Genomic DNA, 25,295 nt, shown 5'->3' with positions numbered 1-25,295 from the left:
AAGTTGAACACTCCACACCCAGCACCCGGTTACTATAGTTAACATTTTCCTGTGCTTGGTTTTTATGACATCTCTATCCATCTATTATTCCTTTCATCTATTTCTTAAATCCTCTTAATTTTTTGATGCATTTCAAAATAAATTGAGGATATCAGTAGGCTTTATCTCTAAAAATTCCAGTATGCATATAATTAATCAAAAGTTTAATATTTGCTTATAATTTTTTGTGGTAAAATTTACACACAATTCAGTATTCAGATCTTAAGCATACTATTTTACATGTATTTGACAAATTAACACACTTGTATAACCCTTCTCTGGATATAGGAAAGCACTGTCATTTCAGTGTCCTGGTTTAGTCCCATTCTCCCACCTCAGGCAACGATTGTTTCAGTTTTTTCCACCACAGATTAGCTTGATCTGTTCTAGAACTTCATATCAAAGGCATCACACTTTGCAGAAGGACTGTTCCTGAGATTTGCCCATGTTGCTGCAGGTGGTGACAGTCCCTTTTTTACTGGTGAGCAGTGTTTCATTGTTAGGGAGTGTGTGTTTGTGTGTCCCCCTAATTCATGTCTTGAAGCCTTGGCACTCAATTTGATGGTGTTTTGGAGGTGGGGGCTTCTGGAGGTAATTAGGGGTAGATGAGGTCTTGAGGAGGAAGTCCCAGTCTAATGGGATAGCTGTCTTTGAAGGAAGAGACACCAGAGAGCTTGCTCTCCCCCTACCATGTAAGGAAGCAGTGAGAAGGTGGCCATCAGCCATCCAAGGAGAGAACCTTCTAGAACACAGCTTTCTGTGACTATCATGAACAACCTGAGGCTGGGTACTGAGAAAAGAAGTTCATTAGCTCACAGTTTTGGACTCACAGCATGATGCTAGCTCTGGTGAGGGCTCCCTGGCTGCCTCATCTCATAGGCGAAGGCTTTACAGCAAAGAGCATGTGCGAGAGAGTGTAATCATGTGTTGAGACAGGACACCAGGGAGCAGCTGGGGTCCCAGGAGGAGAACCAAGGTTATTCCTTCTGAGAGTATTGTCCTAGGCCCTCCCACCTGGTCGTGCCTCTTAACACTGCCGTACTGGGGACTGAGTCTAACATCTGAAGCCTTGGGGACAAACCACAGCTCAACCATAGCACTGACCTTGATGGCACCTCGGCCATGGACTTCTCAGCATCTAGAATTGTGAGAAAATAGATTTTATTGTTTAAGCCACCTAGACAATGGTATTTAGTTATGGCAGTCTGAGTTAACTATGAATGTTAACTATTTAATGTTAACCATTTAGTTATTCCTGGTTGCTGTAGTCAGCATTCTATTGGTGGACACCTGGATTCTTTCCAGGTTTTAGTAAAACTTACAAGTTGAGTACAGCTGTTATGAACATTCATGTAGAAGTCTTCTCAGGCCCATAGTCCTTCATTTCTCTTGGGAAAATACCTGGGAGTACAATTTTGAGTGGTAGGGTAGGAATATATTTAATTTTATAAGAAAGCATCAGAACTTTCCCCAGAGTGTTTTATATATCTCTCAACATGTGTGAGAGCACTGGTCACTCCATGTCCTCACCAACATGCTGAATTTTGTTTCCATGCTTAATATGTGTAAATTGTGTTAAGAAAATATCCATCTATTCCTATGTTATTAAGAGGTCTTTTTAAAATCTTGAATAAATGTTAAAATTTATAAAATTCTTTCCTAGCATATGTATAATAGTTTCTGTTCTTTGTTCTGTTGTTACAATAATATGTCTCCTCAAATTAAACCATCCTTGCATTCCCAAGATGAACTCTATTTAGTCATATGTTAGTTTTCAGACTATTATTATTTCAGACAATTAAAAAACAACAAGCAATTCATGTTGGATACTGTCTTTGGAGATTTGGTATCAGTGAATTTGGAAGCATTTTAGCTTCCTCTGCTCTGATCCAGTGATTTTGGATTGATGAGTTCTGTATTTTTTTTCCAGCTGGCTGGTTGGTTAATTTAGCCTCATAAACTTGCTGCTTGCTGCTTTGGGATCACTGTGCCTGAAGACACCATGTACTAAGGCAGTGCAGCTGCTGGCACAGGGCACAGGCTCTTGGAACCAGTGGGGACGAATTCCAGCCCTACCACCTGCTAGCACACGGGACAGCTGAGGCTGAGAGAGGCAAATGACTGGGTCAGAGGATGGAGATAAAGAAGGCATCCGCATGCTCACCTATAAAGCTGGGAAATCATAGCATCTCCCTGTGAGGGCAGTAAGGAGGCGCAGGAGTAGGTAAACGCACTTCTCACAGTGGCTGGGACACCGAAGCATGTGGCAGACAGCCCAGCAAAGCTACTTTGGCCACCCTGCTGAGTTGAATCAGTCCAACTATTGAGCTCGCTGCTACCCCCCAAAACCAGTGTCCTTTTCCTTCTGCGTTTTCTGGACACAGAGTAAGGATGCCAAGCTGTGTCCTGGGAAGTTCAGGAGTCATCTCCCACGTGGGTCCAGCCTGACCCACCGGGTCCTACAGAGATGAGATGCCCGGAGTGATGTCTTTTCCATCACCACGTATTTCACCTGCTGCTGTTTTTGTTAAAGTAAAATTGATGAGCTCTTGGGACAGGCTGGGTTCCTGGCTGTTGATGCATTTCCTGTCTTCTTGTCTGGCATGATTCTTTCTAATTTTTACTTTTTAAGAAGCTAGCTCTAAGGCTTCTTTTTATCATCCGGCTCTCTGCCTGTCCTCACTGGGGAGGCAAAAAAGTGTAGGGAAGCTGATAGGAGGAGGGCTGCTTCAAAGGGGAACTGGGGTGGGGAGGGGGCTAGCATTGTGGGGCAGCAGGTTAAGTCACTGCCTGCAACACCAGCATCCTGTATGGATGCCAGCTGGAGGGCTGTGGCTGTTCCACTTCCCATCCAGCTCCCTGGGAATGTGCCTGAGATGTTGTTACAGCCACTGGGGGAGTGAACCAGCGGATAGAATCTCTCTCAGGCCTGGTGCTGTGGCATAGCGGGTAAAGCCTCTGCCTCCAGTGCCAGCATCCCATATGGGCACCGGTTTGAGTCCTGGTTGCTCCACTTCTGATTCAGCTCTCTGCTATGGCCTGAGAAAGCAATAGAATATGGCCCAAGTCCTTGGGCCCCTGCACCCACATGGGAGACCTGGAAGAAACCTGGAAGAAGCTCCTGGCTCCTGGCTTCGGATCAGCACAGCTCCGGCTGTTGTGGCCATTTAGGGAGTGAACCAGTGGATGGAAGACCTCTCTGTCTCTGGCTTGGTATTTGAGGAATGAGTCAGAGGATAGGATATCTACTCCCACCTGCTCTGTCTCTCTCTGCCTTTCAAACAGCGATAAACAAGCAAGCAAACAAACAAATAAATATTTAAAAAGGGGAACAGGCGTGACCTCTCTCTCTGCAGATGTTTGAGCAGAGGCAGGATGGCTCCTAGATATGGTTGCTGTAGCCAGGATTTAGGCATTGGGTGACAGAGGTGGGTACAGGGATGGATGTGGGAGCTTGGACTAAGCTTGCAAGGTGACCAGAACTGCAGAGGAAGCTCATCTTTGCGACTCCCTTGTAGTGTGATGTCCAGCGTTCAGTTTCTCAGTTTCACCATCAGAGAAATGGCATGATAATATCTGTCTCACAGGAAGATGAGAAGTGTCCCTGGGATGAAGGCGATGAGATGCTGCCTGCTTGCCCCTGGAGATTCCGTGAGGCAGGGGGCTTTCCTCGAAAGCTGAGTACGAGGAACACAGGTATTTTGGCGTCTGTCCCCCTGGGCAGCCCGCCCTCATGTTTCCCACAAACCATGGACAGTGGTTGATTTCAGAAGGATCTGCATCAGAGGGTCATCCCCACGGGGACTGTGCCACAGGGCCAGGGACAACTGGTTTTGGTTGCCACTGGTTTCAGTTGCAGCTGGCCTATTGGCTATCTCCCCCAGATTTTGTTGTTGTCATTGGGAGGGCCATTTTGGCAAAACGACCTCCCTTGGCCTGGAAATGTGGCTGCCTTGTGAGCTCCCGTGGGCTGAGGAAGGTCAGGCTGGAGTGCTGGGGGAGCGAAGGCAGCCAGACGCCAGGGCAAACCGTTACATTTTTGGGTGCTCAGCTCGCAGTTTGTGATACAGACATTTTCCAGGAGAGGAAAGATTTGAAGTGCAAGCCTGTCTTGAGGTTTGATGGTTAAACACAGTATTCTAGAACTACAAGATGTAATAATGAAAAAATTTGGGAAAATTTCCCTATAATGGCAGATGGAGATTAAAATGCATTTGGGGAAATTTCCAACGTACATGAGCATCACAGTTGAAAGCAAAGTCTAAATGAGCTAACCTGTGGGAACAGAGCTCTGTCCTCAGGTTGGAGAGAGCAATGGTTGCCGCTATTCAGATAACTGGCTGGGAAGGGGAGGGGTCGGATTCAAGCAGGTGTAGGGGGAGGTTAGCAAGAGGAAGCAATCCAGGGACAGGAGCATAGTTTTGGTTTGGAGATTCAGCTTCCAAAACGTGCCAGAACTGGCGATGATCTAACCAGTGCCAATATGGTCAGAGAAAGATGTCCATTCTGCAGTGGCGGGAAACAGGCGTGGAAACACAGAGATTTCTAGAGGCCACCCAAGGAATCAGGTGACCTTGAGACATCCGTTTTTTTTCTGATCTTCCAGGTGGGTCCTCTCCACGGTCGGAGCAGCCGGGGACTGTTGTTTAGGCTGGCTGCATGCACATGACCAGGATTACAGACCCTCCTTCTGCAGGTGCTAACTAGCAAGGGGGAGGAGAGAGACCTTGGGAAGCTGATGAAGGCTCTGTGTGGAGGAGATCGGCTGAAGTTTGCGTTTGCAGGAGGCTGAGAGTGTGGATGACTCACAGCACTCCTTCTCCCCATCGTAGCAACAACTCAAGGCCTAGGTGGCCTTGTAGAGGAAGCGTCCCTGGGTGGCAGCATGACCATGGCTGCTTACCAGTCCCAGCTGGGTCGGAGGGCCAAAGTGGCGCCGAGCTTTGTGCTGTCTGCAGTGACTCCTGTCTCCTATAGCTAGTATCCTCATGAATTTGCTACAAGGCCTCCAGCTGCTCAGTGTGGAGGGCCTTCTGCTGGACCTGGCCAAGGGGCTGAGCTACGCACCTGGGGTGATGCGGGGCAGGACAGCCATGCCCTGGGAGAGCAGAAGAGTAGCATCCAGGACACATCCACGTGAGTCTGGGTCTCAGTCTACAACCCAGGAAGGCGTGGGAAGCCCCCCTTCACGTTTTCCAGGCTGCGGTTACGTCTAGGTCACTTTGTCCACACCCCCAGTTTACAGTGGAAGACTCTGGGCTGGGCCCTCTCCCCACCTGGAGCTTCCAGCGCTGGCAGTCACGCTCCAGCCCACGGCTCCTGAAACTTCTGTGGCCTGGAGAGAGGACAGGTCTGCTGTTCGGGGGGCTGAGTGGTGACCCCTGGAGGGCTATGCTGTAGAGGCAGGGGATAAGGCAGAGAGGAAGCAGGGCTTTGCCATGGGTCAAGGCCACTGAGCCCAAGATCTACGTGGGTTCTGGGGGCTTCTTTTTGGGCCTCTATATTTCTGGCTCAGCATAGGCCACACCCCTTCCCGCAGCCCCAGGCTCCTCTCCTTTGCTTTGTACCCCACACCCCAGGCTCTGCAGGCTGGGTGGCTGCCCTCCCCAGGTATCAGGTGCATGCGTTTCAGCACCACTAACAGAAGCACAAGAAAAAAGAGGGATCTTTTCTCTCGAGCATTTATTATTAGGGACCAATGGCACCCGGAAGGAAAAAAAAAAAAAAAAAAAAAAACAAGAAACTGACTTCCAAATTCTGCTCTGGAAACCAAACCTAATTTAGGGGAGTACAATGTGCTGAAGAAAGATTGCCTCTTAATTTTAGATTCATGTGGAATGCAGGCGGGAAGGCAGACTCCCTTAACATAACACAGTCTTTTTGGTGGTGTAACAGAATAATAAATCCTTGAGGAATTCCCCCAGCAAGGTAAAGTAGGATAATATACATTTCTTAATATTGCAAAAGTTTCCTTAATCTTATTGTTTAAACTTTTCAATAAACCGTAATGTTTATTAGTAGTTTTTCATTTCCAACTGTCAGATAATTCCTTTTGCTAAGTTGGGATAAACAGGATCCCCTCGGTGCCTCTGGTTTCAGTTCTGTGTGATATGTATCTGACCAGACACTTGATGTAATAGAGAAGTATTGTGTTTTCCACTGTGTTGAACTTAGAGGTTCAAATGTGTTAATGCAATCGAATTGATTGTAATATTTTATAAAAGTTCCTCCAACGGAAATATTGTTAGCGATTCGAGTTGCCAGGGGTTATGAGAGCACAGTGAGAGGCTTGCTGGTGGCTCCTGGCCAAGGTCTGGAGTGGGGAGAGGGGCCGGGGGGCCGTGCTGCTGGCAGGGCTCATTTCCCCATTTTCTGGGGAGAAATTCTTCAGCAGGAAGCGCAGCCGTGCTCCCCCCAGAAAGGTTTGCAGGAGAGGAAAAGGCATGTGTGTCGTGTAGGGCGAATGCGTTTGTCCACGGAGAGTTTGGCGGCCTGACGGGCTCCACATGGGACCTCCTCTTCTGGGCACCCCAAGTGTTGAGTCGATGGGGAAGTAGAGAGAGATATGCAACACTTGGGAGATGGAGCTGAAGGATTCCAAATCCCTTTGGGCAGGAAGAGATGAGGGATGGCACCGTGACTCATCAGTAAGAGGGTTTTTTCTTTCTGTAAAAAATTGTTGTTTTATTTGTTTGAAAGGCAGAGAGAGGTGTGTGTTGGGGGCGGGGGAGATCCTGAGATCCTCCATCTGCTGACGCACCCCGCAGATGCCCGCACTAGCCAGGCTGGGCCAGGCGGAAGCCAGGAGCCCAGAACTCAAGGCAGGTCTCCCGTGTGGGTGGCAGGGGTCCAACTGCCTGAGCCACCACTTGCCACCTCCCAGAGTTTGCATCAGCAGGAAGCTGGAATCAGAAGCAGAGCTTTGGGACTCAAGCCCAGGCAGTCCAACGTGGGACGCGGGTGTCCCAAGTGAAGCCCTAACCACTATGCCAAATGCCCTCCCTGGGGACTTTCTGTATCAAAAGCCCTACAACTACTGTTGTTTTTCCCACCATCCCCAAAACCAAATCTTAAAGGATCAGCATAAGCAATGCCGAAATCCAATGGTGCCCTTCCCTGATGCTTTTCAAATTGACCCACCCCCCTTGGGAATGGCAAATCATTGAACATCTCTACAAAATTCCTTCCACTCGACAGCTGAGGGGGCAAAAACCAGTCCCAACAAGGTCAGGGGCATAACCCCACTTGGCTCATGAGGTGTATAACGGAGCCACTGGTTCTGCTTGCGAGCCTGGTGGCCTCAGAGCTGGTGGCTGTTCCTGGTGTTATTGCATTCTTTCCTTAGCATACTCCACATACCTTTTACCACCGGCAGCCTAGCCCTGGCCTTCTGGGCTTTAGGAATCAAAAGAAAAAAAAAATGGGTCCCGGTTGTTGTCTGCTTTCCGTGCAGCTGTGGGATGATGGAGAGGCTGCTCGGGGCAGAAGCCTATTGGTTTTCTGATGCCGGATTCCAGCTCCCTGGCCGTCTACTATTTAGTGAGTGAGGCAGTCTGAATATGATTTTCAGAAAAGGCTGGAGTCAATGGAGCAATCAGTAGTCAAGGGTTCTGAACTCAGCGTTTGTAATTTCTCTGTTACTCTTCTTTCAATGCCGCTCCACACCAGCCAGGCAGGACCCACAGGGGCTGGTGGCGCAGAAGTGAGCCTGTCTTCTCCGGGCTTGTCCATGAGCTACACACCTCTTCCCTGCCACAGGAGTTGGAACTGCTCTTAAGCCTGCCTGTGGAATCTGTGCAGCCGCGTCCAGCAGCCAATACCCACGTGTGGCTATTTAAATATAAGGAGACGAAAGCGTATGTTCACTGTTGAAATGAAGACTTAGTTGCACTGGCTGCCTTGTGGGTCCACAGCCGCTTGTGGCTAGTGACCCCTGAATTGGCTAGCACAGACAGAACATTTCCCTCATCACAGCAGGTGCTGTCGAGCAGCATCTGCCCGAGGCCCTGGACTTGGCACCCCACGCTGGAGTGCTGGAACATACTCGAGGCACAAAACTGCAAAGTCTACGTGTGTCAATGCTGTTTAGACAGCAAGACTTACTGCGCAGTGGCAGAGAGCTGGGGGGAGCCTCTGTGTGCAGAGGAAGGAACAAACGACTTTGGGCTGTCCTTGAGCGAGGCTGATGGCAGTCATGGGCTTGGGGGGCAGTGGGGCCCCGTCACGTGACTCTGCCAGGTTGGCATTCAGTCCCTTCCAGCTGGCCCTGGGGCTTTTGCAGTAAGACCCAGCCCGCTGCTGCCTGCACGGGGTCAGGACTTTCTGAAGGGAAGGCCAACAGGAAGCAAAAATGACACCACCGAGTACTATATTAGCCCTGTCCTTTGTTTTCTGCATTTTATGATCCATTCACGTCCTGGGGCCCTTGCTAGTGTGGCCCTCTCAGGGCTAGCTAATTCCTAAAAACAGTCCATAATTGGCCCGAGAACATGCCTTTCACAGGCAATCCAACAGATCCAAATCTCATACACCCAGCCACCTCACTTCCCTTGGCCCAGATCACTCCAGGACCACCAAGGGTGGACTGGTCAACCAGAGGCCACTCCTACAGCCACGTGCCCTTTGAGATTCACGCCATCCATTTCTAAATTTGCCACACTTGCCTATCCTTCCTTTCTCATTCCTTCCCTTGGGAACCACAACAAAGGCTGGGGACCAGGGTCACCCCTGGCTCTGGCCCCTGTCCGAGCCTGGTGCTTCCCCACGTGGCCATGCTCGGCAGGGTGGGAACTGTAAGTGACAAACTCTTCTTTCCTAACAGCTGTGTCTGTGACAATTATCCTACTGTACCTGATGAAAACAAAACTCCAGGCACATTTAAAAATAATGATTTAATTACAGTTGTGGGAGGTGATAGGAGAGAGACATGCATTGTGTTTGAAGAGATGGGACTTGAACCAGGGAGAGAGTCCAGTTGGGGAAGGATTTCCTGAAGAAGTGGCAATGGGGTTGAGGCCTAAAGATTGAGTAGGGGGTCAGCAAGAATATAGGCTGGGGGCCGGAGAGGTTCTCGGCAGGGGGCATAGAATATGCCAAGGCCTCAAGGCAGGAGGGGGAATCGTGTATTCTAGGAACTGGAGGACATCCCTCAGCCTAGGAGAAGGGTAGGGAGGTCTAGGCAAAAGCCTTGGCCTTGATCAAACTGTACTGTGCAAAGACCAAACATGATCTCAAGGTAGCACCTCTAGAACTCTTCCCACTTAGGGCCCCAGAGGGTCTATGTGTGACTTTTTTTTTTTTTTTAAGATTTATTTATTTATTTGAGAGGCAGAGTTACAAACATAGAAGTGGGGAGAGAGAGAGAGAGAGAGAGAGAGAGGTCTTGCATCCAATGGTTAACTTTCCAAATATCTGCAATGGCTGAAGCCAGGAGATTCTTCCGGGTCTCCCATGTGGGTGCGGGGGCCCAAGCACTTGGGTCATCTTCAGCAGCTTTCCCAGGCCATTAGCAGGGAGCTGGATTGGAAGTGGAGCAGCCAGAACTTGAACCGGTGCCCATATGGGATGTTGGTGCTGCAGGTGGAAGCTTAACCTGCTACACTACAGTGCCAGCCCCTCTGTGTGACTTTGAATTGAGTTCCCTGGCTTGTCACATTCTCCTTAGAGCTCCTTCCAGGAGAGCATCCACAGTGGGTGTGCAGGATTATCATTTCCAAAGCTGGCTGTAGTATACAGCTGACTCATGTTCTTCTTTCAATGTGGAAGTGGCCATGCCTTTGACCCTGGGCAGATTCCTATAAGAATTTTGGAGGTTAGGGCATCAACGGCCACAGGTGGCTTCCTTCCTTTCCCTCCCCTGCCAACCCCTCCACTGTCCCTCTTCCTTCTCCTCTCCATGCCCCTTGGGAGCCTCGTGCTGTCAGGAAAGAAACCCGACCACCTTGAAGCTGACATCCTGGAGAGATCACAGGAAGAGCCCCTTAGGGAGCTGGATGCCCCAGGAGTCCCAGCCACCCAGCTTCTGGCTGATGCCCCAGAGATTACAGAGCAGAGACCAGCTTCCCTGTCCGTCTGAGCTCCTGTGAGCATAATAAAGAGATGTGTATGCTGCTAGCTTTGGGGGGTGATTTGTTACACAGCCATGGTAACTGGGGCAGCAGGCCCAGTGGGATGCATGGAGAGTGGGAAGAGTACTGGCTTTTCATCCCTGGTGGCCCAGAGCATCCCTGGCAGGTGCACTTTCTCAGTAAAGCCTTGTGATTTTAGAGTCTGGGATTTGGTTTAGTTTCTAATCAGGCTTGGGGTAGAACTCCCCAGAGCCTCCTCCATCAAGAAAGGGCTTGCAGAAGCCGATAGGCACCGCCACTGGAGGGAGGGGAGAGCTTCCACCTGATTGAAGCGACCCAGTCAAGTGCGCCTCAGTATTTACACGTACACCGCGGACATGCCCGCCCGAGCCCTTGTTGACTCACGGAAGCAGGCCCCCAAGGACCTAGTTACGGAAACCACAACCAGGTTCATTGGATGTAGAGCCTGGCTAACGTCAGTCTTGTCACTTGTACTGAAAGAAGCAATAATTGATGAGTCTCTCCATAGTTCTTGAAAGTCCAACTTTTGCTTTTTGGGGGTAGTCCAGCTGCAGAGCTGGCCCGGTGCAGAAAATCATTGCTACTGTTTCTGGGTGCCGGGCCAGCTGCTTGCACTGGGAAGATTCCCATTTGACCCTCAGGAAGCTTGCACCCCCATCCCTCCTTCCAGGTGATCACAGATCAGAGAGGCAAAGTGACCGGGGACGGTGGTTCAGCCGGCAGACTCCAGAGCCGGCGTGGGTGGCTGCGCCTCTCCAGACGGAAGATCAGGGCCTTGCAGCTCTTCCCAAACTGGCAGAGGCAGCGGGCTCAGCACCCAGGTCCTCCCAAGGGGCCCACTCGCAGAGATGCTCCGTGTGTATGCATGGGTGGGAGCAGTGGCTCTGTGACCTTGAGCAAGGTGTCTCCTCTCTGGGGGACCCTGGGCTCACTTCAGATCGCTACAGCCAGTCTCATCGCCAAGAGGCTGAGGGAGCCCCTGGTAGCAAACACCTCGGCTACAGAGGCCTTAGTTGATGTTTCAGGCTGATTTGTCCAGCTCCCACGTCCGAGGGTTGAGGGAGGATCACAGGAACAGGGTCTGCGTGAACCTGGTGGATAAACCCAAATGCCAGGGTGAGGCAGAGAGAAGAGAAAACCCTCCGCACCTGGCTCCTCGCTCTCCGTGGCGTGGGTTCTGCCAGCGGCCTTTCGCAGTGACCGCGCAGGAACCCCCCTGGCCTCTGGCCCTGGGGCCCCCGGGGGCGGCCCCTGGCGGCGGTGAGTCCGCTGGCAGCGGCGGGCGGCGGGCGCTCCCGCGTGCGCCCGGCCGGGAGTCACGGAGGCTGACCCGGCAAAGCGCCGCGAGTGTGACCGGAATGAGGGCTTGCTCGGGCTGCGCCGAGGTGGCGCGGCAGATCAAACCACAGCGGATCAGGAGGCGAGATGTTGCCTTGCTCTGAGTGACAGAAGTTAATAATTAGTGACAATGATTGACAGATACACTCCATCTGCTGCTCTGACGCCTAGGAGCAGTTATTCCACAACTGTCTGCGGGCACAATGAACTCCCCCGGGAGCTCGGGCTGGCCCGTGATTGACAGCTGCCTCCAAGAGAGACAGGCCACTGACGGGAAAGTCGCTGTCAGCAGAAGCGCCGCGGTCCCCTCGTGTTCCCGAGGAAGCTCTCTGGCTGTATACATTAATTCTGTTTCATTTATCATGTCAGCCGTGGTTTTAAATAGATGACTAGCTAGCCTGTTTTTTAACCTGGGAGTTCTCTGTCGGTAAATGAGAAATTTCCACGTGCAGCAAGGCTGCTTCCCCGGGCGCGAGGCTTCCTCCTGCCCGCCTCCCTGGGCAGCGCCGCGGCCAGAGCAGGCAGGAGCTGGCCTGGGTTGCAGATGCGACGGGTCTCTCCATTGCAATCAAAATGGAATCTTTAACCAGAAGCCCTGCAAAGTGCTGCTGGGCACTGCCTGCTGCACTTGGGCCCGAAGGTCTACAGGAGTCTCAGAGAGCTCCTTCCTGTCCCCCTAGGACCCGCTGGTCTCCCGGGGAGCCTTTGGGTGGCATTCCTGGGAGCACTTCCTCCCAGGGCGACTCGCTTCTGCAGACAACGAGCACTGCTTGCCAAGCCAGACCCAGGCTTTTTCAGGCTGAACCGTTTCTTCTGTGCTGATTTCGTGGGCAAGAGTTGGTGCTGACTAAGGAGGGCTCACAGTTCTATCTGGACCCAAGTCCCTGCCGTGGTTTCTTCCCAGGGTATTACAAAAAAAATTTTTTTTGAGAGCAGAGACACTCTGAACAGCAGAGAGAGAGAGAGAGAGAGAGCGCGCGCTAGAGGATGCTCTTCTTTGCTGGTTCACTTCTCAAACACCTGCAATGGCCAAACCAAGCTGCAGTCAGAACTCACAGGAGCCTGATTCCTGGAGCCATCACCACTGCCTCCCAGGGGCTGCTGGATCAGAAGCTGGGGCCCGGTGTCGAACCAGGGTCTCTGGTGTGGGCTGTGGGCATCTGCACCACCTGGCTAACACTTGCTGGAGACAGGAGTTTGACCCTAAACTAAAGCTCCGTGGCAAGGCAGCCCACAGTAACTGGAGGCCTCTGACACCTTCGAGCTCCGTTATAAATAAGAAAACAGAAATATATGTTTCTTCTACTAGAGGAATTGTCATTACCTAATTGTTCCTACTTCTAATTTGTTTGGCTTTCTGGAAAAATGCATTCCAATTTTGCTTCATTTAGGGTCTCACAGATAGGCCTTCTGAGCCATCACTCAGTCCCCTCTCTCCTTTTGTCCCCGATGCTTCCGCATAATTTAAAGTGCTGTCCATTGCGTTATGAATAAAAGCCTACTTAAATCCCACTATTTAAAATACAATGAACCCTGTTTCTATTGATCTCATTCGGAATGTTTTCCCGCATATGATGTCCATCTCTTAAAGTATGGGTCATGTTTCCTCTTAAGATATTTTCTTATCTTATTCCCCTAAAATGAAATAAACAGTTTCAGTATTCTTGATAATTAGGTATGCGGGTAAAGGAAAGACATCCTGTTCCCTTTCAAGTTTTTAAATGATCAGGGCACCAGAGAATGAAGTCATAGGGAGTACACATGCTTGCTTCTCATCCAGGGATCTGCTTTTCTTTGTGTTTCCATAAAAAAGGAAATTTATGAGGACCCAAGATGTTAGCGGTGCCTTAGCCCACCCCCGGGGGTGGGGGCGGTGAGCCAGCTTCGGTGTTGCTCCAGAAGACCCCGGCAGTGCGGCTGTGCTGGTGTTCAATGTGCCCTCAGTGTTCTGCAATACACACTAGGGCTGGAAACACACCTGCAGGCTGGTGTGGATGCTGTCTCCCATGTCTCCTCTAAAAAGACTGTTTTTTTTAAAAAATGAACAATATTTATTTATTTGAAAGGTGTGTGTGTGGGGGAGGTGTGATGCCTACAACAGCCAGGGCTGGGCCATGCTGAAGCTAGGATACTGGAATTCCACCTGGATCTCCTACCTGCTGTCTCCCAGGGTGCACACTAGCAGGAAGCTGGAATCAGAAAGTGGAGCCAGACCTTGAACCCAGGCACTCAGAGAGGGGATATGGGAACTGCCGCAGCAGATGCCCGCCCAGTTTTGTCTGATTTTGGTTTATCAGCTGGGGGCTCAACATCCTCCATTTCCTACTGAGAAACTGGCCCAGGTGGGGCTGCAGTCACCCCCATAGCCAGGCACCGTGCCCGTCCCTGGAAGCAGTGGGGCGCAGAGTCACCCTCGGTAGCTCATCATCCGTAGAGGGTCTGGGACAGCAAACAGGAGTTGTTCCAGCTCCGAAGTGGCGCTGTGACGGGGATGAGCAAGCATGAGCCCTGGGGAGCTCGCAGGGGAGCTGTTCACCTGGAGCCCAGGTTGTCCATGAAGGGGACTGGGTTACGGGGATGAGCAATGGTATTTCCAGCTACCAAGAGGGCAGATGGGAGGGACTGAAATGAAGTCCAGGTTGGAGAAGGAAGAAGCCGGGCCCTCAGGCCCTCTCTGCCTTCAGGGTTGGCTGCAGTGAGGCAGTGGTTTTGCAGTGGGTGTGGGGCGGGTGGTGGGGTGTGGTTCTAGGAGGCAGGTGCAGGAACTGAGTGACTGGGGAAAGGAGGGGCAGAGGCTTCAATGGGCCACCTGGGGCGAGGGAGAATGTGCTGGGGTGGGAGTAGCAGGAGTTAAAAGTGTGGACCTGCTGAGTTGGAAGAGTCTGCAGTCAAGGTCGTGACACCTAGTGTCATGGGTGTGTGACCCGGCCAGTAGCCCTGTGCTCCGAAGACCTCTGCACTTGCTGGACTGCTCGGCTGTCACTGTCGTTACATTCCTAATACACTGTGAATACTAATACATTGTGAATAAGATCTGCACTGATCCCGTGTGCAGCGATCCCAGAGAAAAGCCAAGTGTGCTGCTGGCTGTCTGGTCCTGGAAGCCAGGGCAGGAGGAGGAGTCAGGGCTGCTTCGCTGTTAGGAGAAGCGCTTACTGCCCCGGATGGGCTCACAGAGGGGACTCATGGGGAGTGGGGATCAGAGAGTCAAGGACAGGACCCTGAGAGGCTTGGGCGCCTCTCAGAGAGCGAAACCTCCCAGCGCAGACTCAGGGAGCCGCTGCCGCTTTGTGCCATTTGAGATGCAGCCTTGAAGCCTGGCCAGCGCCTGAGGCCTGAGGGGATCTGGACTGGTTGTGGTTATTGGCTGGATGGCAAATCCTATCAGCAAAGGCCAAAGAAACATGAAAAAGTTCCTTTTAAAGAGTTTTATTTATTTATTTGAAAGGCAGAGTTAAAGAGAGGGAGGGCCAGTGCTGTGGCGTAGCGGGTAAAGCCGCTCCTGCAGTGCTGACATCCCATATGGGCGTCGCTTTGAGTCCTGGCTGCTCCACTTCCGATCCAGCTCTCTGCTGTGGCCTGGGAAAGCAGTAGAAGATGGCCCAAGTCCTTGGACCCCTGCACCAGCATGGGAGACCCGGAAGAAGCTCCTGGCTCTTGGCTTCAGATTGGCACAGCTCTGGCCATTGCGGCCAACTTGGGAGTGAACCAGCAGATGGAAGACCTCTCTGTCTACCTCTCCTTCTCCCTGTGTAACTGACTTTCAAATAAATAAATAAATCTTTAAAAAAAAAAAAAAAAAGAAACAGAGGGAGAAAGATCACACACACACACACACACAGAGGTATCTTTCATCTACTGGTTCACTCCACAAATGGACTGGGTCAGGCCCAAGCCAGGAGCCTGGAACTCTATCAGGGTCTCCCATGTGGGTGGTGAGGACCCAAGCACTTGAGCCATCTGCCTCTGCTTTCCAGGTGCATTAGGAGGGAGCTGGATGGGAAGTGGAGCAGCTGGGACTCAAACCTGTACTACTCATAGGGATGCTGGCATCACCACCTGCACCACACCACAATGCTGACCTTGGGAAAAAAAGAGTCATGAGAAATGGTGTATGGCTTTGATGACAGACGATTGCTGCACTCTCAGGAGTTCGAGGCATCTTCATTCACTCATCCAGTAGCTGGTTTCTGAACACCTACTGTGGGCCAGGCGCCAGGTGTCAGTGAACAAAAGGGGCAAGACTGTGCTCAGGGAGCTTCCATTCTAGTGAGGGAGAGACAGTAAATGACAAACATGGTAAAGTGTACGTTATAGGAGGGGGTTTTAAAAAGTTCATGGGCAAGGCAATTGCAAATATGTTTATTTTGGTGCAAAACTTTTTTTTGGAGTCTGTGAATTATTATCTTTTTTCCACAAATAAATCTTTTATTTAAGGAATACAAACTTTGTGCATTTCATAAGTACAACTTTAGGAACATGGTGATTCTTCCCATCGTACCCGCCCTCCCACCCACTCTCCCACCCCTCCTCCTCCTCCCTCTCACATTCCCAGTCCCATTCTCCACTAAGATCCATTTTCAATTAACTTTATACACAGAAGACCAACTCTATACTAAGTAAAGAGTTCAACAGTTTGCATGAAAACAAAACAAAACAAAACAAAACCCTGTTCCTCAACAGTCAAAGGCTGTTCAAAGTCATTGCATCTTGAAGTTAATTTCACTTCTATTTTTTTTAGAAACTTAATTAACTTTAAAGAAGCATCCAAGAATGATACATCTTTTGCGAGCACTTAGACATAACTATAACTTATGAGACATAAGAATATCCTCCACTTAATACATTAAAAGAAAGTAAGTGCTTGAGAAGGAGTTTTATCATTAATTAAGGAAGCGCCTAAGAAAACAAGCAATGGAGCTGGACACTTAGGCATAACTGAAACTTATGAGACATCTGACTATCCTCCACTTACTACACTAAAATGAAATAAATCTCTGAGAACAAGTTTTACTGTTAACTCTCATAATACAACTCATTGAGGACAGAAGTCCTGCATGGGAAGTTAGTGCACAGTGACGCCTGCTGTTAATTTACGTACAATGTCAGTGATCACCCAAGGCTCTTGACATGAGCTGCCTAGGCTGTGGAAGCCTTTTGAGTCCACAAACTCCACCAGAATTTAGGGCATAAACAAAGTAGAAGTTCTCTCCTCCCTCCAGAGAAAAGTACCTCTTTCTTTGATGACCACTTCTTTCCACTGGGGTCTCACCCCCCGAGGTCCTTCATGTAGGACATTTTTTTTGCCACAGTGCCTTGGATTTCCACATGCATTATTATCTTATGATGTGCATTTTCCTTTTTTTTAAAATTTTTTTTTGACAGGCAGAGTGGACAGTGAGAGAGAGAGAGAGACAGAGAGAAAGGTCTTCCTTTGCCGTTGGTTCACCCTCCAATGGCCGCCGCGGTTGGCGTGCTGCGGCCGGCGCACCACGCTGATCCAATGGCAGGAGCCAGGTGCTTATCCTGGTCTCCCATGGGGTGCAGGGCCCAAGCACTTGGGCCATCCTCCACTGCCTTCCCGGGCCACAGCAGAGAGCTGGCCTGGAAGAGGGGCAACCGGGACAGAATGTGGTGCCCCGACCGGGACTAGAACCCGGTGTGCCGGCGCTGCAAGGCGGAGGATTAGCCTAGTGAGCCGCGGCGCTGGCCATGATGTGCATTTTCCATGAACTTCTGGAAGATCCTTTTATGTTAAAAGTTGCTGAACTGCTTTGGAAAACAGTGAAATTGCTGTTTAAGTGTTGTGGCTTAGTGGGTTAAGCCGCTGCTTGCAATGCCTGTGTCCCATAATTGAGACCCAGAGGGAGTCCCAGCGGCTCTGTTCCTGGTCCAGCTCCCTGCTAGTGCACCTGGGAAGGCAGCAGAGGATGGCCCAAGGGCTTGGGCCCCTGCACCTGGATGGAGTTTTCTGGGCTCCTGGCTTTGGCCTGGCTCAGCCCTGGCTGTTGTGTCCATTTGGGGCATTGAACCAGTAGGTGAACCATCTCCCCCTCTCTGTCATTCTGTCTTTCAAATAAATAAATCTTCATAAAAAGAGAAGAGCCGGCATTTTGTCTCATGTGACATGCAGCACGTGGATGGGCATGGGGCTCCGTGACTGTGCCCGGGTCTGGTTTCTGACTGTGCCTGCTCTGTGATGATTTTTCCCAGAGGCAGCCCCGCCCAGGCGGGTGGTCAGGGATGCTGAGTAAACACCTGGTACGAATCCAGCAGAAGAGAGCGAGAGTCTGCGTCCTTGGGACCTTTGCAGTGGTCCAGCGGGGGGGGGGGGGGGGGACCCTGTCCTTGTTCTCATTTCACCGGGGGGCTGGGGGTAAGCTGAGGTCAGGAGAGGTGAGTGACCCTGCACCCTGAGAAAGTGACAGCCTTCAAAGCTGAGCCCAGACTCTCCGTCCCTAAAGCTGGTGTTGGGCCCCCAAGAAGTCCCAAGGCAATGAATACATTGATTTAAAAGTGTCATCTGTCCCCAAGCACACCTGAAGGCTTAACGGTGGCAAATTTAGATCACCATGAAAGAAGGAGTAAGGGGTGTGATTAGGTAACCAGATGGATGTGCAGGTGAGAATTGCCTTTCAGAGTTCAGCGCGACCCCTAGATTATAGGAATTTAGCCTCTAAAAAGCTGTGCAGTCCAATCCTTGCCTCTTGTAGGCAAGGAAACGGATGTCCACAGAAAGAAAGGAACTTGGGTCATTGAGCAAGTGGCAAAGAGTGGGGCTGGGAGGGGTGGGGACTGTGTGTCTGGACCAGGCGGGATCTAACCCCTCTCAAGTGCCTCTACGCCCATCCGTGGCCACTCAGGTTGTCTGCATTTGGTTAGTGTCTCCCGGTGTTACCTGGTGAATATCCACCTACCCATTTGCTCACTTAGTCCTCCTGTGACTGGTTTTTCCTTGATGGTGCTACTAATAAACCAATAGCAAGAGCATACTTTTCATTGAGTACTTACTGTATGTCAGATACAGTGCTAAGAGCTCTTGTAGCCTTGTCGCAGCCTCCAGAGATGCGCGGAGTTTCTGATTCCCCATCTGACAGATGAGACGACAGAGGGACGAGGCACCGTGTGGTCGGTCTGGGAGAGTGAGCGACACAGAGCCCAGATGTCAATCCAGGTCTGCTCCAGCCCCACCACTGGCAGAACTGGAGTTCTTCTTTGGCCTCATTAAAAAACAAAAACAAAAACAAAAACAAAACCTAAAAGCCAGGAGCCAGGAAGAAATACAGTGTGCCACTTTCCCAGATTCCACCAGCACAGAGTTTTCTCTTTTGAGGGGGAGTCAGCCCCCGCCGGGGATAGAAAGCATCAGCTCCAGCTCCACAGCGTAGCCCGTAACCGAGCCGAGGACCTCGATAAGGTGCTTGGCCGCTTCAAAGGGCCTTTGAGGATGAACGAAGCCGAAAGCTATAAAGCCCTGGGATGGGCATCCTCGGGCCGAGCCGGGCCTCCTCGGGGTGGGGGGATTTATGCGTGTCTGTCAAGTGCACGGCCATGGGAGCCTTCCGCAAGTCTCACCGCCATCAAGAGCCCAGGGAATGATCAAATAAAAATAAGCCCGACAGAGCCACTTATTGAGTGCTCATGTGCCAGGGCTGGTTAAGAGCTTTGTGTAATTACCTCCTTTAATCCTCAGAAGAGCTGGTGGGAGAACAGACAGGGAGGTCTCGGGAAGCGGATACGTTGAAAATCTCCAGTTCACACAGACTAAGCTTGAGACGTGCTTCTGGGGGGTTACATGCCCCGTGAGGGTGAGTTTCTAAAGGAGTAGAACCCGAAGCCAGTCTGCTGCAGAACTCCGAGGCATTTTGGCCTGCACACTGAGCCCCGCTGAGGTCAGAGTGGGCCAGGGGCTCGTGCAAGGCCCCGAGCACACCAGAGGCAGGTTCAGGAGGAGACTCCAAGCTCTTGAGCCACTTGCTCCGGGGCGATTTCTAAAACTGTCCTGGGAGAGAAATGGGAGAAAGTTCTGCTCCTAAAATTGGCTCCTGCCCTGCCCCCTGCCCGCATCTGTCAGCGGCTGGCCCTGACCTCATCTCCATCCTCGTTGGGGGTCAGTAGCTCCCTCCGCCAAAGAAGCATCCTCTCCGTCTATCAAGCCCTCCCCAACAGCAACCCTCCTTGGGGCTCCAGCGACCGCCTAGGCAGACGGTTGTAAACTGGGTCATCGCTTCCGCACCGTTCTGTCCCCACGGATGCGCGCACCGTCAAGGAGAGCCCACGTGCACTGGGCACTTAGGATGGGCCCGGCTTTCTCTCCGACTTGTCTCTTTGCATCTCCTCAACCACCCTTGGCAGGAAGCGTTGCGTCCAGCTCTCACGTAGATGCAGGGGTGATGAGACTCACTCACGGCCCTGGCCGGGGAGTGGCAGACTGACGGCTTGCGCCTCCCGGCTCTGGGTGATGTAAGTTTCTGTGTTTGCTCTGTGGCTCTGCACCCTGCCTTTTGAAAGGTGATCCCAGGCGGCAGGAGAAGGCCTGGGGAGACCTCGCACTTGCCCGTGGCTCCCCTGGTTCTTTGGAGATGCTGATCAAGGCCATCTGCAGGCCCCTGAACAAGGCCGAACTAATGTTGCCAAGGACGGGCAGCAGCGCAGCCTGCAGGCGATCTGTGCTACAGAGCCTCAGTTACATGCCCTTCTGCTTTCTGCAAGGCCCATTTATCAAGGGACTTCGGAAAGTTTGTGGATAATGTATCTTATGACAAACAGGATGTGTGGATTTCATGGGTGTGGAGTACTGCGCCAGTTACCAAGGATGCCATGGGCTTCCTGTCTTTGTGCAGTTCATGGCCTAGTATGGAACCCAAGCAATAGAACAAATAGAGTCTTGTGGATGGTCCACCACAGTGGGGCAAGTACAGAGTCCCTAGGAACACACAGCAGGGGCATCGAACCCAGCCTGCGGGGTGCTATCAGGGAAGGCTTTCTGGAGGAGGTAAGGCTGAAACTGACTGTTAACGAAAGAATAGGTGTGTGTTAGGTAATGGTAGGGTAGAGGTGTGTTACAGGCAAAACCTGAGGTGAAAGAAGGGGGGATGGTGAACTCCTTTCAGGACAGCTCCTCCTGTCTTTGCTGTATCTTTGCATGCACCTGACTTGTCTTGAGTCGTGTGCACATCTAGGACGTCAAGCTGTTTCCATAGACAGCGTTCTTTTTTTTTTTGAAGATTTTATTTTATTTATTTGAAAGGTAAGATCACAGACAGTGAGAGGGAGAGACAAGAGAGAAAGGTCTTCCATCTTCTGGTTCACTCCCCAGATGGCCACAACGGCCGAAGCTGGGCCTATCTGAAGCCAGGAGCCAGGAGCTTCTTCCGGGTCTCCCACATGGGTGCAGGGGCCCCAAGGACTTGGGCCATTTTCCACTGCTTTCCCAGGCTGTAGCAGGGAGCTGGATCCAAAGTGGAGCAGCAGGAACTTAAACTGGCGCCCAGTGTTTTGTGGAGGGCAGGTAGTTGATATGGTTAGGGCTTCCAGTGTGAGTGTGTGAGGGTGTGGGTGAGTGTATGTGTGTGTAGGGGGGCAGGCTGAAAACAGGGGCTCGGCCAGGTATGGGCAGCCTAGGTGCCAGATGAGGGGCTTGCCCTGAGTCTCAGGGGTGCTTCCCGGAGCCATCGCCCTGAGCAATGCTCTTTGAAGCCCCTGGGGTCTGAATCAGGTGCAGAAAACTGGGCCCGGAGAGTCCAGCCCTGAGGATGGCCACCGCACCTGGACACAGCGAGGGCTCTGACAAGTCCTTCACTCGTGTTTCACACACGTCTAGTTCCCTAACCTCTGGAGGGGCGCCGTCATGGGCGCTGGGCACGGGGCAGCCCCCGCAAGGTCTGAAGCCCAGGAGCCAGAGGGCAGTGCCGTGTTTTCCACAGCTTCCTCCTCACCACGGAAGCCAGAAGGCACCGCACTGAATCACGGGACGCTGGTTTGAGGGTGCGGCTCGCTCAGCCCGGGCTGCTGTACTCTAAGTGGGTGCCTTCGGCGGCTGTGTCCGTCGGTCTCTCAAAGTCTGCCGCCTTTCAAGGGTCCCAAGCCGGGAAACTTGCTTCCACGTCCTACAGTTTCCCCCTGACCTCTTCGCGGCGGCTCTCAGAGCTGAAGGTTATCTAATTCCGGCTCGGCGCGCAGATTGACACTTGAAAGCCACAGTGGGGCTTTCTGAGGGGTTAAAGGTTATGCTCACTGAAGCTGCAGCTTGGCTTGAATTTTTTTTTTTTGAAGTCTTTTTCTGTCATTCCTTTCTCCCTTCTCTTCCTATCCCTCCCCTCCCCTTCTTCCCCTCCCCTCCCTTCCCCCTCCCCTCCTCTCCCTTCCCTTACCCTCCCCTCCCCTCCCCTTCCTTCCTCTTTTCCTTGCTGCCCCGCCCCTCCCATCTCCCAGTCTTTCCAAGACAAGCACCGGTTGGAAATGACACTTCCCAACCTCTGCAGACGGCAGCCCACTTGATGAGCACGCCCGTTTGGAAGATTTTTTTCCCCCAAGGCTTGGGTTTCTCAGTCATCTACAGAGTGCAGCGCTCTGAAAATACAGGTGCCAGGGAATCTGCTTCTGGGGCCACTTGCATGTTCAGCAGTGACGCTCGGGAATGTAGGCCCAGTATCTTCAGCTTCTGAGTCCAACTCACCATACCCTGCAGGGGGGAGCCCCTCCTCCCAGGCTCCCTCAGCTCAGTGCTCCTCAGCCCTGCCCAGCCCCAGCAGCAGGTGCCCCCACCCCCATCCCAGTCTTCACAGATCCTGACTCCAGCTCCCGAATCTCCACTCTTTCTTCCTGCTCTCGCTCTCAGATGAAGCCAGGTTCTCCCTGCTGGAGCCGTGCTGGAAGCGACCAAGGGGCAGGGGCGAGGACTTGGGGGTGGCAGGGTGGTGAGCATTCTCTGGGACGAACACCACTGGTGGTGACCAGGGGGGCTGGGCATAGTCTCTGCCTCCCATGTGGCTGCTGCCTCCCAGTGGCCACAGGGACAGGCGCTCCCTCCCTGCTCGCAGGCCAACACTGGGGACGAATCCTTCGGAACTCTTCTCATTACCCAGCCCCAATGCTGCTCTTTTTCTTTTTTATACTTTTTTTGTTGTTGTTGTTAAGACTTACCTATTTATCTGAAAGGCAGAGTTGAGAGAAAGAGAGAGAGAGGGAGAGAAGGAGGGAGGGAGAAGGGGAGGGAAGGAGCGAGGGAGGGAGGGAGGGAGGGAGAGAGAGAGAGAGAGAGGTCTTCCAGCCACTGGTTCACTCCCCAAATGGCTGCAATGCCTGGGGCTGGGCCAGGCTGAAGCCAGGAGCCAGGAGCTTCTTCTGGGTCTCCCACGTGGGGGCAGGGGCCGAGCACTTGGGCCATCTTCCACTGCCTTTCCCAAGCCATTAGAGGGGATCTGGGTTGGAAGTAGAGCAGCAGGAACAAGAACCGGTACTCATATGGGATGCTGGTGTCACAGGCAGCAGCTTAACCTGCCGCGCCGAAATGCCAGCCCTTAATTCTGCTCTTAAAGGAAATTTCCCATCTTCTCCTAAGCCAGGATCCCCAGGTAAGAGGCCTTATCTTGCTCCTTATTCCAGTCCAGCTCTTGGGACAATGTGCTCTGGGCTATGCTAATTACTGGGGATTCCCGCACTGCCTTTTCCACTGGGAGCTCTTGGTGCCCTGGTGGTCTTGGTCTCCCAGCCTTTGTTCCAAAGATAGCTCATCTGGAAGGGAATTCATCCCCTTCCCCTCTGCTCTCTCCCCACGGCTTCCCCAGGCGGCCTCATGCAGTCATAGGACTGTGAACATTACCAGTGGATGAGTCAGGGCTCCTGAGTGAACACTGCCCTAGGCAGAGAGTCAGTCTACTGAGAGGCTACTGGGGTGCTCCTGGATGCGTGGGAGCTGGGGGACCAGGCTGAAGAAAGGTGGGATGTGGCGCCAGGAATGGCTGGGAAGTTCAGACCTTAGGGAGGACCTCACCTTCACACACCTGCTGCCACTACGACTCTGACCTTGGATCACACCCAGCATCTTTGAGCCCCAAAGCACCAGGGACTAGGATCTGGCAGACCCAACATGCCTCCGTCCCACGTCCATCTCAGGAAGCGGGCAGAGGAGCCTAGCACCTCCTAGAGTTGCCCTTTGCCCAGGGAATGAACTCCCAGCCCTTTGCCAGGGCTGCCAGGGCCCCCGTGGGACCTGGTCCTTCTCCATTTCTCCAACTTGTTCTTATGCCTTCCCCCCAAACCTTCCTCTTCATTGTCCTGCAAACACACAGGTTTCTTTCCATTCCTGTGCATTCAGCCTCTGCCTGGCTCTGGCCCCTGCTCTCGCTGCTCTCGCTGCTCGCCCGGAAGGGGCTGTTCTGGATCCGGACTCCAGGGTTGGCCCCTCTGACCGCCCAAAGGCTCCCTTCATCAGGTCGCCGTTTTACTGCCTTTGCAGCACGTGCCGTGATCTGAGATGGTCTCAGTTGATTATGGGTGACCTTGACGGTGTGCTTCTCCTTACTGCGATCTTGTCTGTCTGTCCGTCTGTGTCCCCATGGCCTAGGATGGGGTCTGGCCCGTGGTAAGCCCTCAGCGGCTGGCTGGTGGGCGAATGATGGCCAGGAGTGCTACAGGTCTGGACCCACCAAGCCCTTGGAGCCTCCAAACGCCAGGCCTCCATGTGTGAGGTGGCGGTGGGGATATGACCATGACCTGGAGTGCAGTCCCTGTGCCCAGCAGCCCCTCCTGAGTGCTGGACGCAGTCCCATGCCAAGTGCTCCCCATGCCAGAGAACGGCCCCATGGCCTCCAGCTTTGTGTAGACCTAAAGACTGCTCGAGCGCCTGCCTTTGAACCCTTTCCACACCCAGTCAGTCTCCAAGCCCTGAGCATCAGTAAGGGAAAGACAAACAACCCAACAGGAAATGAGACAAAGTCTGCAGACTGGCAGGTCACAGATGAGACACACGCATGGTCACACTGATGAAACTGCGTTAGCAAGAAGGAAAGGCAAAATACCGCGAGCTTTCTCATCGGGTTGACCCACGCGAGCACATGTGGCTAAGCTCTGACATGTGGGGCTGTGGTGAGGAGGTGGGTCCTCTTGTGCTCTGTGGGTGGGGATGTGGGCTCGTGAGGCCTCGGGACAGGGTCACTCTGGGGCATCTGTCACAGATCAAAATGCACATCCCCTGTGCCCTGCAGTGCCGCTGGGAGTTACCTGCTCCGGAGATGACCTACGTGCGTTAGCACAGAGCACAGATGATCACTGCTGATAGAGACAGAAAGCTGGCAGCAACCGAAGTGCCCAGCAGCCGGGGACTACTTAAATAGGGTGGGGATTTCCTTAGCATGAGTGAGTGCAGTGAGCCGGGGATGCAGCGGTTCAAAAGACCAAGGTGATCTTTAAGTGCTGATGTGAAAATACCTCCCAAGAAGGCAGACACTGTTACGTAACAGACAGAGCTGTGTGGTAACACCTCACTGCAGTTCCCGCCCATCTCCCGTCCTTCTTCAGCCTGGTCCCCAGCTCCCATCCTGTCCAGGAGCACCCCAATAGCTTTCAACAGATTTACTTTTTGCCTAAGCAGCCATAGATCTTGTTTAAGTAAAAATAACCACGCAACGTATATTTGTAGTAATCACTAATATTTCTTTGTTAAATAATAACAAGAGCTAATATTTACAGATGCTTACTCTGTGCTAGGTACTTTTTTAAAGATTTTTTTTTTAATTGAGAGGAGGGGGAGAGGGAGGAGAGAGAGTGGGGAGAGAGAGAGAGAGAGAGAGCACTTCCGTTTAGTGGTTAACTCCCCAAATGCCCGCA

Source organism: Lepus europaeus, chromosome 5 (genome assembly GCF_033115175.1).
Source record: "Lepus europaeus isolate LE1 chromosome 5, mLepTim1.pri, whole genome shotgun sequence".
NCBI classification, from domain to species: Eukaryota; Metazoa; Chordata; class Mammalia; order Lagomorpha; family Leporidae; genus Lepus; species Lepus europaeus.
The sequence above is the reverse complement of the archived record's forward strand: the minus strand, read 5'-3'. Positions refer to the sequence as shown.